Source organism: Spodoptera frugiperda, chromosome 25 (assembly GCF_023101765.2).
Source record: "Spodoptera frugiperda isolate SF20-4 chromosome 25, AGI-APGP_CSIRO_Sfru_2.0, whole genome shotgun sequence".
NCBI lineage: Eukaryota > Metazoa > Arthropoda > Insecta > Lepidoptera > Noctuidae > Spodoptera > Spodoptera frugiperda.
In genome coordinates this window covers 2007215-2021149 of record NC_064236.1, presented here as the reverse complement: position 1 = coordinate 2021149, position 13935 = coordinate 2007215, and the positions used below count along the sequence as shown (strand labels likewise).

Genomic DNA, 13935 nt, shown 5'->3' with positions numbered 1-13935 from the left:
TATTAAGACTCATCTAGACTATGGACATTCACTACATAATTATGACAACTCCCATAAACTCTATATGTCGCGCGTTTAACAGACAGCCTTTAAAAAAATACATTTTGTTCTGTGACATACACATGACACCCAAATCCGAAATAACTATTTGTGGATCACACAAAGAGTCGTTACGTGTGGAAATCGAACCTGCTACACGTTTCGTGGTATCTGGTTCCCTAGTCACCGCACCAACCGTGCAGTCGATAATTAATATAAACAAAATGCACTAAGAACAAACGACAACTAGAAAAGCAATGAGTAGGTCAAGTATGTAGCAACAACAATGAACACAAGTTCTGTAAAACGCACTGAGAAGTTTAAAAAACAAACTGCGAAATCTCTAATGATAATTTTCCCGACGAATAATTAAATCAGAACTATTCAGATTAAGCTTATGACTTATGACAGCATGGTACTTCAATCGAACACAGGCGTAATGTTATACTAATTAAAATCAATAACCAATTTCACTACAGCCAAATAATCACTAATGAACCTTCCAAATAGGATAGCTTCCTAAATCAGAAATTAATTGTTTCCACTAATTTAATCAAAAATTAATTGCTTGCACAAATTAATCAAACATGAATTGTTTCCATTAATAATCGTCATTGCCGTCGTCACTAATCTATATACTTTAACATATAAAACTGAAGGATTTGTTTATTTGAACATGTTAATCTCAGGAACTACTGGTAAAAAAATGTATGTGTAGTATAGTCCAATTATCGACTACGAAACACACTATGATCAATAGGAGTCGAGCAGCGAGTAAAACCACGTGGTAACACTACTGCTACCATGTGCTACTGCTACCGGTAACTAGAATGTAATAACTGTCATAAAGTATACTAAAATAATAATAATAAAAAATTGGGCTAATAAAGTATTCGAGGAAAGCTCTACTAATTTCATGTCACACCGGGATTCATATTCATGAGCAGCATGCTCGAATGTCAAACTACTACCTTAATAACTGATAATTTTCTTTATTTCTTCTAATTTTAAACCAAATTATGTATGAAATATATACATAATGTGATATTTGAGATAAACATGGGACATCACTAAGCACCGTCTCAAAACAAAACACAATACATCAATGTTTAAGCCGTCCTGAAAAATAAATAGAATGAACGTACTCGGAAGCTATCCTATTAGACGATTTAATCATGCCTAATCACAGTTAAACGTAGGTAAATAATGTTTGAGTAAATTCTCTGTTAATTATTTCATGGGAACCCACTGCGAGGTAGACTTGTGTCATTAAATAGAACACGCAAAGTTAAAATAATCATGTCTAATAGGGCGGTGTAACACACGGCTTTTCCAAGAAACAGTAATTTAGCGTCAACGACACTAGATGGCGTTGTTCCTAGCGACATCATTATATTTATAAAAAAAATCCAATGAATATTCCAAAATTCAATAATTAGACTGTTTATAAAAAAAATGTTCGTAACCTACCACCATGCCTTTTACCTATTCCCTAAAATGATAAGCATTTTATTTGTATAAGTGCACAATACAAATAAAATGTTAACCCATTTTTTTTTTTCAAAACATTCCTAACCACATCCCAACATCCTTATTACTACTGAGAGAAAAAAAAAACAATGAAATAATAATTCAATACCACTTTTACCCAACCCTGAAAATAAAACCAAATAAAGAGACAATCACATACATATGCAAAAACAATGAATAATGACAAAAAATATGAAAATCGAAATGTGCAGCGAGTGTTTGTATTTATTTTATGAATAGTGTATAATTTGCGTGCCGGCTGTACTCGCCGCGGGCACAGTTCTGGTGTGCCGCAGGGGTCAAACTGCAACGGTAAAACACATGCAGAAGGCCCACATCGATCCGTCACGAAAATATATTCTCATTTTTTAATATCTACCCAAAATACAAAGGAATAGGAAAACAAAGTCGAATTATATATTAGGAAATTTATTGTTTAATTTTATTAAACGATCTTTATTAATAATTAGATTAATGTCTTTAAAAATGTTATATTAAAAGAAACGCTTAGCATTGCTGGCACACGGATTCAGGACGACGAATCTTGCTGAAAAAAATTAGACAATAAAAAATATACTTAAATTATTGGCTGTTCGAAAAAAAAAACATTCAACAGCCAATACCGGAGAAATGCCGGGAGAGAATTTATTTTAAAACTTCGGCAAAGTAATTTAAGAGAGGACTACAAAGTTTACCCTCATAGTATTGTGACGTCACTCATTGAGAGATCAACGACAGGGGCGAGGCTATGTTCGCGCTTGCGCACATTGACGTATAAAGTGGCGCAGCCAAAATGAGCCATTTTGTGAACTTTATCCCTTCTGCTCAAACATGTTAGAATAAATCCTTTCGTGAGTAATACTAGAATATTTAAAGGAATTTTCGCCATTCATTTCAATAGGAAAAAAGCCATAAAAGTGTAGCTGAAGCATTTATAAATGTTATTATAGTGTACGGTGGAGTAACGACACGACGCTTCGAAATCTACCGATACACTGCGCTAGTTATAATTACTGTACTATCAAGGCCACATGTTACACCGCCAAACTAAAATAACTGCCGTCTTAGCATCGCTGTAATTATTTCAATACAATTAATCTTTAAATAATTTATCGAGATTTGTTTTAAATAATTTGTTTTTAGTGTGTTTCAAAAGTATTAATTCTGTGTCGGCTTTTCTAAAGTCTTTATAATAGTTTGTGTGATTACAGTGAACGAAGTGGAATGTGATTATTGAACCAACAAGTGTAATGGTATAAAGTTTGTGTCATACAATAAAACATCGGAGCGCACAGCTCTTAAGGGTGAGTGAATAGAAATAAGTGTGTTGTTTATTTAGGTATAAGCCGCAACGAGATATCATTACCGAATTACGTTAAAAAATATGGGAAGAATATTTATCTCACTTCTGAGGTATTAAGCAAGAAAAAAATACATTAAGAGTTAACTAAACATATGGTATTCGTCCGATATTTCTGTTTTATATGGATACGTAGAACTAGAGCGGGCAATACCCTACATTTCCAAGCAACGATCGATACGTTGGCGTATTAAGGATGTATTTTGCTAAGCGTCTGAGGAAAACAATTTATACTCGTGTATGGTATGTTGCAGGCATTTTTTTATTCCATATATACATTCACTTAAAAATAACTCACAGTTTTGTAATACAACAAAGACTAAATAATAAAACCTAAATAACATTAAGTACACCATATGTACTTATTGAATATAATATCAAAAGGACAAATAGTATATAGGACAATAAGTTCATGTTATTGCCCATATGGTTTAAAAGAAAATATAACCAAACTAAATACCAACGTGGCAGTAACGTCCACATTCTTCTTTCGGCTCTAAAACTGAATAAATCAAGTTTAAGGCAAAAGCAGACAGCTGGTCAGGGACAATCGATGACACAGTCTTATCGACTTTCTATTGAACTCTATTTTAATCAACTATACTTAGAACAATTTGAGATAATAATATTATGATACTTAAACTTTTGTTCCTTTAAAATAATAGATTGAAGGGTTAAAAACAAATATTGAAATTATTGTTTATTTACTATATAAGTACCAAGATTTTTTTTTAATCTCATACAATTTTAGCAACATTGCATAACTATCAATTTGATACTTGCTATGTTGTATGTCGTGATATAAATTGCCTGCGATATATGCATACATATTTAATTATAATTACTCCATAACAGCTTGACTTCATACATTTTGTAGCAAGTATAACTGTATGCGATTATACTTCAATTTACCGCCAATAGAGGTCACTACAGAACATTAATCATTAACTTCGACTTCAATATTATACCAATTTAAGTAAAATTATAGTTATAGTAACAATGACTTGTTTAGTAAAGATGATTATTATTTAATAACAAACTTAAAACTTATTACTTACATAAAAACATTCTTAAATGTTGTTAAGAATGTTTTTAACTTTGATTTGGGGAAAATATATGAATAAACATGTTGGTTATGATTTTTAATGGGAATAAGACATTATAATTATGGCCGTCTTATTTTTGAAATTGAATAGAATATACTGGTTTCTGTATATATACATATATCCATGGTAATACCATGATGTACCGAAGTATAACAATATAAACAATTGTTTTTTGTTTATATTGGCTTTTAAACGTACATTAGAAGTATGGGCATATAACAATGCCACTAGCTTTTTAGATAGACATTAACAATTATCCTACTAATTTATTATTAGAAATAATTTTAAATTAACCAATGGAATCATAAATCGGTTGTAACAAATTTAATAAACAACAAATGTTTACAAAAAATTTAACGTTAATTATATGAACTTAAACTATACTTCATTAATTTCGGTAAATTTTCAATCAAAATAGTTGCGTAACTTGACTACGTATGTATATTTGTTCGATAAATAATTTAACAAACACAAAATAAATATTCTAGGAACCGTAATTCCGAGCTGATTGCAGCACAATTGATTGAGTTTTGATTAATTAATTACCACTTACTGGTTTAACAATAATTGGTAATCCTCATTTAATATTTACGGTGTATTTCATTACTATTCCATACAAATTACTACATATAAGTTTATTGAATTATTGCAAACGTTTTGATCGTATTATAATAACTGTTCATGCACAAACAACATTAACAAACGGTGTGCGGACATTAAAAGACCATTAGACATTAGTTCACTTCTGTATGTATACGTTGTGCATAGTTTAATAACAGGTGAACATTGAATTTAAAGTAAGAAAGTATACCGTAAGGGTAAGTTGTGTTTTCATTATATTGTTTACAATAATCATTATTTTTTATACCTACAGTAACTGTAATTAGATTTATAATCTATAATTATCACACGTTTTTAAAGTAAGCACATAATTACACCAATATTAAGTATATAAGTAATAGCAGCACAAATAATTGTATTTTACCTTCATACTATATTATTTATTCAATTTTATCGTCACACATGTTCATTCAACCATAATATACATTACTTTCCCATTGAATAATCCGAAACCATTAATTGCCAATGACTACTAAGTGCCTCCATCAGCAATCATTGTAACAAAACACCCATTATGCTAATTATTTTCATATAAAACCGCAAAAACCGCAAACAACAAACCGCTGGGTAAATAATTGTACCACATATTAAATACACGTTTAAATCACAAACAGAAAACCAATGTGTTGGTAAGGTTGTTGAATTTTCAACTTTGTATCAATAGTTTAAAGTTTTTTCATTTGGCCACTATCTCGCCTGGTGACAAGCGACGATGAGGCCGATGTGTAAGTTAAAAATCTAATAAAAAAATAAAGAATTACGTTTAAAAAAACTACCAAATTACTGAACTAAATTCAACAAACAATAATTGAAAGAAGTCTTAAAGCCGATTAAAATTATAATAACTTATCTCCTCTCAAAAATTGTGAATAAGGATCAATTTTTTATATACATACATACTGAAATACGTTATTGACCGTGAATCATATAACCACTATAATTGAAAACAAGGTTGCATTAAAAAAAGAACCTACAACCAATCACCAATGAGTTAAAAATCCAATGACAAATATACTACAGTAGAGCCTCGATAATCCGTACTCAAGCTAATCCGAACGCCGCTGTAATCCGAACTGCCGCTGTCTCTCTCTTGCCGTGATCGCTGATCTTATGTTTCGTTTTTAATTGCGAATGAGCCACTCGCGTGTTTACTTTACATGTTCAGATTGGGCTGATGAAAATGACTTGTCCTTACCCGAAAAGATGATGCTGCGTAATTTGAGGGACAAAGCCTTTGTTTGGTCAGTAAATAGAACTCGCCAAACTAAAATTGACGACTTTATTAATAAGTAACTTGTGTAAAATGTGGTTTAAATGTGTATTTTACTAAACCTCAATAAATATATTTATATCAAAATATAACTATTTTTTTAAATTTATACTGTATTATTTATTTCTATAGTACATATTATAATCCGAACGCTCCGTGAGTCCGAACAGGGGTAATTTTTTGGTAGTTCGGATTATCGAGGCTCTACTGTATTTAATAGAGTTTTATCAAAAGAAAAGAGTCATATTGATATTCTGCAAAATATTACACATTTACACTACGAGTACGGCGTACTCGAGTATTTATAGAAGTGTAAAGTAAAGTACTGACCTACTAACGTTACCTTGTAGCCTTCACTCATTGACTGAGTTAAGGATGCAACTTTTACGTAAAAAATAGGGCTGTAACCTGAAATTACTATAACATTTTTTTTAATAAAGCAACCCACACTTTGATTTTCTCCTGTGTCGTGGGTGCGTTTACAAACATACAGGTTCACATACACATCACACCCAGACTCGAAACAACAATTTGTGGATCACATAGAAAAATTCTCCGTACGGGAATTGAACCCGCTACATGTTGCGCGGCAGCCGGTTGCCGTGCAGTCAAAATTTTATACAAGTTGTTAAAAATAAAATACATAATTGCGATTTATCATTTGGATCATTTTTTTTTATATCTGTACGTTGATGTACATAATTATACGTTTTACCAAAACGAATCATGAGTGGAAAACTCAAGAATATACTTATGGTGTTACAAGAGTAGTGCATAGGAAATGGTGTCAATTTATAAATCTTACTATAAGCTTTGTTGCGAAGTACATGCGATGTAGTTAGTGTCACACACCTCTTAAGCAACGTGGTTAACGTTTGAAGTATTAAAGAAAAACAGGTTACACGTCCATGGAATATCTATGCTGCGCAAAAGTGTTATAATATAATCAATTATTTTTTGTTATATCAGTTTTTAAACCCGACATTAAATGTAGGGCCTATAACTATGCCTCTAGGTTTTTAGACAGGTTTTAACAATTATCTTATTAATTTATTAAGTTCCCAGCTAATTTTTATTTAATAACGTGACATGCACTTAAATGCAATACGTATGTATAAAAACTAAATAATATTAAAAACCAAGACAAAAATACTTACAACTTAAAAATTTAAATTATAAGTATATCAAAAAACATTAAACAAATAGGAAAATAAATAAAAACTGACTATCAGCGTCGAAAAATTGTCTTCATCATTAATTTATTGTGTTATTATTAGAGACCGGATAATATGCATTTGCATATTTGCATATGCATTTGCATATTTCAGCGATTTTCAAGGCTAATAGCATATTTTTACTAATATCTAGTGATGATGCATATTATTGCTATAATTTACAGTAGGTATTAATGGTCCGACGGAATTTTGCCAGATAATATAAGCGCTAACATAGCACCCAAGCTCAAATTCTGTCCAGTTACCTCAGTAGATGTGGAGCGATCATTTTCGACCTATAAAAGTATTTTGAATGATCGAAGACATAATCTTACCACTGAACATTTGGAACAATACTTGATTGTTAATGTTTACAAAAATATTAAATAATGTTACATGTTACTGTGTCGTTTTCTATAAAAAATGTATGCTGATTTTTTAATAAAAAAATAAAACTTAATAGTTTCTTTATTTCATCAAATAACAATAAATTAAAAAGATACATACATAATAAAGTAAAACATAAGACAAGTATTTACTAACAAAACTACTTAAATCTAAAGGAATAATATTTACAAAACAAAAAAAAACTCATTTAATGTTGCATATTCTGTCAGTTTTCGTGCATATTTTAGGCATTTTTCATGCATATTTGCATGCATATTTCAAGCTTTTTATGTTGCATAATTATTATCCGGTCTCTAGTTATTATTGTTCCATATAAAATACAAAGGATTTATCAGACATCAAATACAAATGAATAAACAAACCGTCTAGAATCTCGACATATTTCTCTGACCATGAGTTCTATACGTGTAGATTCCTATTTTATGCAATCCACCCTCAGTTCCAGCCCTACAATGCGCGCTTCAACATAAGCACCCTTTTAACAACCCTCGGCTCTAGGCTTACACGTGGTCAAAGAACACTCGCATAGTAAACAACTGTATGTTCTGGGCCTTAAAGTTCAATTTATAGCTGATTATTTTGTGAAGATAATAATAGTTGCCCGATCAACTGCAAACGAACTGATACTTTGGGTAGGGGATTAAGCGAGCCACGTATAAGAGTAATTTTATATGGTATCGATCGAATGCCTTGTTTCGTTCATTAGCGGCTGCTTCGGTTACTAAATGGTTTCGTTAAAAATGTTTCTGTAATTCTTTTTCCAATAGTTATTCGTTTTTAATAGGGATGAAGACGGGGTATGAAAATTAAAAATGTATCTAGTCCGTCAGTTAGGTAATGAAAAAATGTTAGATACGTATTTTTTTTATTTTGTGTTAGATAAAACGAATCAAAGTTTAAGAGTAGAAGCAAATACGTCATTTCTACGTATAAAACGCACCTAGAAATGACGTCACGCGATATTTCAAATCGATATAAAATATCTTCAAAAGTATTTGATTCCGTAAGAAAATAAAAAATACGTGTCTTATATTTTAAAATAAACTACAAGACGGACATTAAAATAAATATTAGTCATCTACCTTATTGTGTATGTGTATTATCGTTTATATATTTCTTCACTAGTAGACATCCATGATAAATGATAATTTATATAACAATAACTATAGCCTCTATATTCTGCTCTTTTGTGATAATGTAAGGATTTAATATAAAGTTGTTGCTGTAGAATAAACGACGTTCAGTTTGCGGACTGAAAATAGCAAACTAAATTTACGGAACAAACAACGTCTGCAATGCAGTTAGGATTATATTCAGATAGGTAAATGTCCTTATTAAGTTCACGAATAGTTGCGAGGTCCAGGTAGCTTAGATGTTTGTGTTAGCTGCGGGCGATTTAGCAACACGCTACTGCAACTCTGTGTAAATTTCAAATTAATATTGTAGTTTCTATTTAGATCTAAATAATACCGAGTCTGTCGGCTAAAATTATACCTGATCCTAAGGCTTAGTACGAGTGTTTTTTACGTTTGAAGAAATCGAAACGAGACTACGATCAGCGCTCTGATTGGTTGATTCATTGGAGTCCGCCAATCACAGCGCTTATCGCGGTCTCGTTTCGATTTCGTTGAATGTAAAATAAAAACGTGCTTAAGTCCTCTGAATCAGAAACTTGGTTTTTATCAGGCTGGGATTTATACAGTAACTAAAAAAAGTGATGTTTAATTTGTAGATCTATTCAATGGTTTTGGATTCAGAAATATATATTTGATTGAATTCTTGTTGCTTAAGTACAATATAAGTACCAACGTGTTTCCAAAACGTGACTGACTGTGACCATTTAATGTAAGTTTTTCTTTGAAAAACAAATACAATAGAAAACCATGTAAAAGTTAGCCCACATAGCTTTTGAAACTGAATTTCTTTTCATTTTACTTCCCTTTGAAATGGTTTCTTCAAAACATTTCCTTGTTTTTTGTATTGCTAACATGAAGTATTCACAATAAAAAAATTGTAAGTTAAATTTTTCCTAACTTTTTAAGTCTTGGAAAATTTCATATTTTGTATTTCCCCGTTCAAAACAGTAGGAATGTTTTGCAAACAATTCAATGAATTGCGAAACATGTTCATTTCAAAGAGCACTTACTCTATTTTTAAACGATTGTTCGATTTTCTTGCCCCAATAATGTCGTTAGCTGCCAGCTCGCTTCATCTCGGTTATTCTCGAGTATTTGTTGAATAAAAACCTATTGTAGTCAATCGGCAAAGGCATTCAGGCCTTTTGTTAAATCGACGGCTACGGTAAAGCCTTTGTAATAGAAAATGACAGCTCAAATGAAGCTGCATCGCTGTTTGAAGGGAAGGCACAAAGACAAAAAGAATTTACACATAGCTTCGCTCGCTGCGATGGTGAGCGAGCGTTGAGAGACTTAAAAATACTTGCACTCGCTTCCATTTTCATTTTCCCATAACTCTATGAGGGGAATGGTTTTATTGCTTTGTTACTTTTTACTGAACTGGAAAATCGTGTTATGGCATATTTCAAAGTTATCCAGATGTGCTTACATTGATACAGCTAGGCATTCATTCGTTAATAAAAGCCATTTTTAACAAACGGAACTTGAAAATATAACAATATTTGGTCGGCGAAACATGGAATATGAATGTCTTTGAAAATGAGTTTACACGAGTTTTGTATTTATTTATGTATGGATAAGAGATGAGAGGATAAGAAAAGAAGGTGATTGAAGAGTGTGAAGAGAGTGGTGAGAAGATAAGAAACTCATAAAACTATTGAAGTTTATGTTGGGAATGAAAATAAGATGTCTGAAGTCTGAAGAATGTTACGCTGATCCCAAATATTGTAAATATTGGACATTTTATACTAAATATACAAAAAAGGTATTTTTAGAATCTTCAACGTCAAACACCCGCGAAAGACCACTGCTGGACTTTGGGTCTCTCCTACAAAAAAGGGTTTTGCCATAATCGCTGTGCTTGACACGCGGACACGTAATTTTTCTTGTCGTAATATAATGTTTCAATATTTTGATAAAACGGGGTTAAGTTTAAAAATACTGACAAAAAAACTACTCACAAATGTAGTAAATCGTGGCGTCACATAATATTTCAAATCAATATATGGACTAAACTCTCTGTTAGGAGAGAATCAATCAATCAGGTATAGAGGCGCCATATGGGTTAATGTTTTAAATTAATCTGCCAGGCGGGCATTATATTGACATAATGCTATACCGAAACAATTCCTTGTATTTATACACACATTATATGTAATGACACGGCTTCTAACATTAGCCTCGCTGAAACACCTCGGCTTAATTCAATTAGGGTTAAGCGTTTGACATCGTAAAATATGTCTAGGACTCGAGCCAATAATAATACAAACGAATAAATTGCACTTAATAGCTTTAGGTCATACATCACATTGTTCTACATTCTTTTAGTTAATCTACATTAGTATGGACGTCTTTATGGATTTACTAATTTCAGAGATATAATAGTATAAAATACGGATCGTAAGCGAATATTCACGTATAATAGAATAGAGATAGACATTCACAGATAGACAAAATGATAGTGACAAGTACCTAAACGCGTTCACGTTTCATCACTAAGATATAATAAATAAAGACTTCACACCGTACTCAGAGTCATATAATGGTTACTTAACAAAATAGTTATCAAGGAATAGTTTAAGTAATCATTATGTTACGTCTTTGAGAACGGCAGTTAAGTTATTTTATATAAGTACTGATTCTACAAGTGAATACAATGAGACGTAGTAATACCACGTCCTCAAAGAAAGACTGAAGTGAAATAACGCTTGCGATGTGTCTTGTTGTGTGAGTGAGTGTTGCCAGAGGCCCAACCACCCCCCTTGCCAACCTTCCCAATTCCCTTCTCAAAAGGCCGGCAATGCACTTGTAACGCCTCTGAAGTCTCTGATCTCCATGGGCAACGTCGATTGCTTTCCATCAGGTGATCCGTCTGCTCCTTTACTGGCTTATACCATAAAGACGTATAAAAGCATAATCAACTTCAATATATAGAAAATTAATACTACAGAGTACAAAGAAAGAGGGACTGCATAATGATATTACAACCATACAAGTAATCCCATGCTAAGATCCAATTTCATTAAAATATACTTTGCTTTACGCGCAGCTAGAGAGTACATTATGATGGTACACAAAGGCACCAAATTGAAAATTGATAAGGATTATGATGGGGACATTGTGCATGGTATGAAGGGAAACAAGATACTGGGTACTCAGTCTCAAAGCTACGTATGAATGAGATTAGAGCAACATACATTGTACACTGTAGTCTGTTGCGGACATTTTAATCAGCTTTCCACCTTCAGACTATTCGCTAATCAATACTTTAAGTTCTATTTTTGCATTTACATCTTTCAGAGAATGTATCTAAATACCTAGACTGTTTGGAAATCAATACGGCTAGGCGGTTTGGTTTAAAAATAATCTGCGCTGATTTACTCAGTGTATTTATGTGTTATGTGTACTTATACATATATAAACAAAAGCGATTGGTTTTATTAACCGACTTCTCAAAAAGGAGGAGGTTCTCAATTCGGCCGGTTTGTTTTTTTTTGTATAGATAATAATACTTACACTACTAATTCCTACTTACTAAGACTTACACTTTTACCGTAACAAAAACAAAGTAATTTAAAACTTATGATTTACCTAATAAAGTGGTAATTAAGTCTTGGATTGATTCCTGATAGTATTAATAGTTATAGTCACCTTGACGGTGCTATATATAGTTTCAACAATTAACTTCTAGTTCAGTAGTTGTCTAATGAAGCATAACGCTGTAAAGCCATACAAAGTGTTATAAAATACACATAAAACCATGTAACTGTAGATTCACAATATAAAACTATGAACAATTAATGTTTTAATACAATTGAAAATAAATAATAAAATTATATTTGTTTAAAATTTAAATTGATACGAGTAGTGTATCAATTTACATTAAACATCCAATTCATATTTTCAAAAAATATTTAAACAAATATTACGTTTTTTGGCCTGAACTAGTTTCGTAGTTACAATAACTATTAATCATTAAAACTGTATCTAAATTAATACGTTATTAAGAAGACAGTAACAATTTACATAGATAATTTCTACAATATCCTTTAATATTTATAACTATATGTAAACGAAAGCGTTATTAAGAGGACAGTGACAATATCCATAGGTAATACCGCTGAAATTAATGCATAATTAATCATTATACAATACATTAGATATGTGTGGTTGTGTCAGCGAAATTATTTGAAGGTAGTCCAAACATATTTACAATTTTAACAATATGTTATTATTGTGTTAATGATATGAATTAATTATAATCATATAATTAGTACAGTACAATCAAATGTTATTAGACGTTAAGAACATCTATTTATAAATATCGATGTCGCAATGCAAATTGGTTCAGGGCTGGTAGTGCTACGAGCGCTACAAGGTTACGTCGTAGTACGCTACGAGTCTCGTAGCAAGATTCGTAGCAAGTTCATACAGCCGTAGCACAACTCGATTTACTGTCGATATTCTCTTGACCGCTAAATTCACTGTAAATATTATTACCTATTTCTTCTATAATAACGAGTTTGATATAATATGTATAGTATGAATACTATAGGTAAGAACACGAGCAGTAGCAAAAAAAAAACAGTACAAATTAAATCCCGTTTAATCCGTATATTCTCATATTACTACTTTAGTATAATTATAGTCAGAAACAAACAAAAGTGAGATAAATAATTTTATAATAAAGTTCGGACATTAATACTGGACGTATGGACAGATAATATATTATACATACATACATACATACATAACCTCACGCCTGTCTCCCATGGGGGTAGGCAGAGACAATGGAACGCCAATTGCCACGGTTCTTACACACTTCTTTCGCTTCATCAACAGTCATCAGTCTTTTCATGCATGCTCGTCGGTTAAAGGTACTTTTAATTTGGCCCTTTTTTAATATATCGCCAATCTGGTCGCTATATGTCTGTCTGGGGCGCCCTCTACCGACGGTCCCATTCATATCTGCTTTGTATACTTCTTTCGTAAATCTGTTTTCATCCATCCTTTCTACATGTCCAAACCATCGTAACATTCCCCTTTCAATCCTTGTCACTACATCGTCTTTCAAACCACACTTTTCTCTAACAACACTATTTTTTACTCGATCACTCAGTTTTACTCCACACATACTTCTCAAGGCTCTCATTTCCACCGCATTAATCCTGCTTTCATGCTTCTTCTGCCACACCCATGATTCACTACCATACATAAGTGTAGGTGCTAGTACACGCTGTATTACCGCAAG

General features: G+C 32.0%; 1 protein-coding gene across 3 annotated transcripts in view; it reads left to right on the top strand.

Annotated features, from left to right (window-relative positions):
* Nucleotides 1-2309: 2309 nt before the first annotated feature.
* LOC118265389 (protein SCAI) overlaps nt 2310-13935 on the top strand; it is a 72992-nt gene continuing 61366 nt past the window's right edge. The window contains exons 1-2 of one of the 3 annotated variants that reach the window (XM_035578238.2): nt 2310-2420; nt 2781-2873. The gene's annotated coding sequence lies outside the window, so the exon portion shown is untranslated. Of the gene's footprint in view, nt 2874-13935 lie in introns of all 3 variants that reach the window. The other 2 variants (XM_035578231.2, XM_050704041.1) reach the window with 2 other exon arrangements.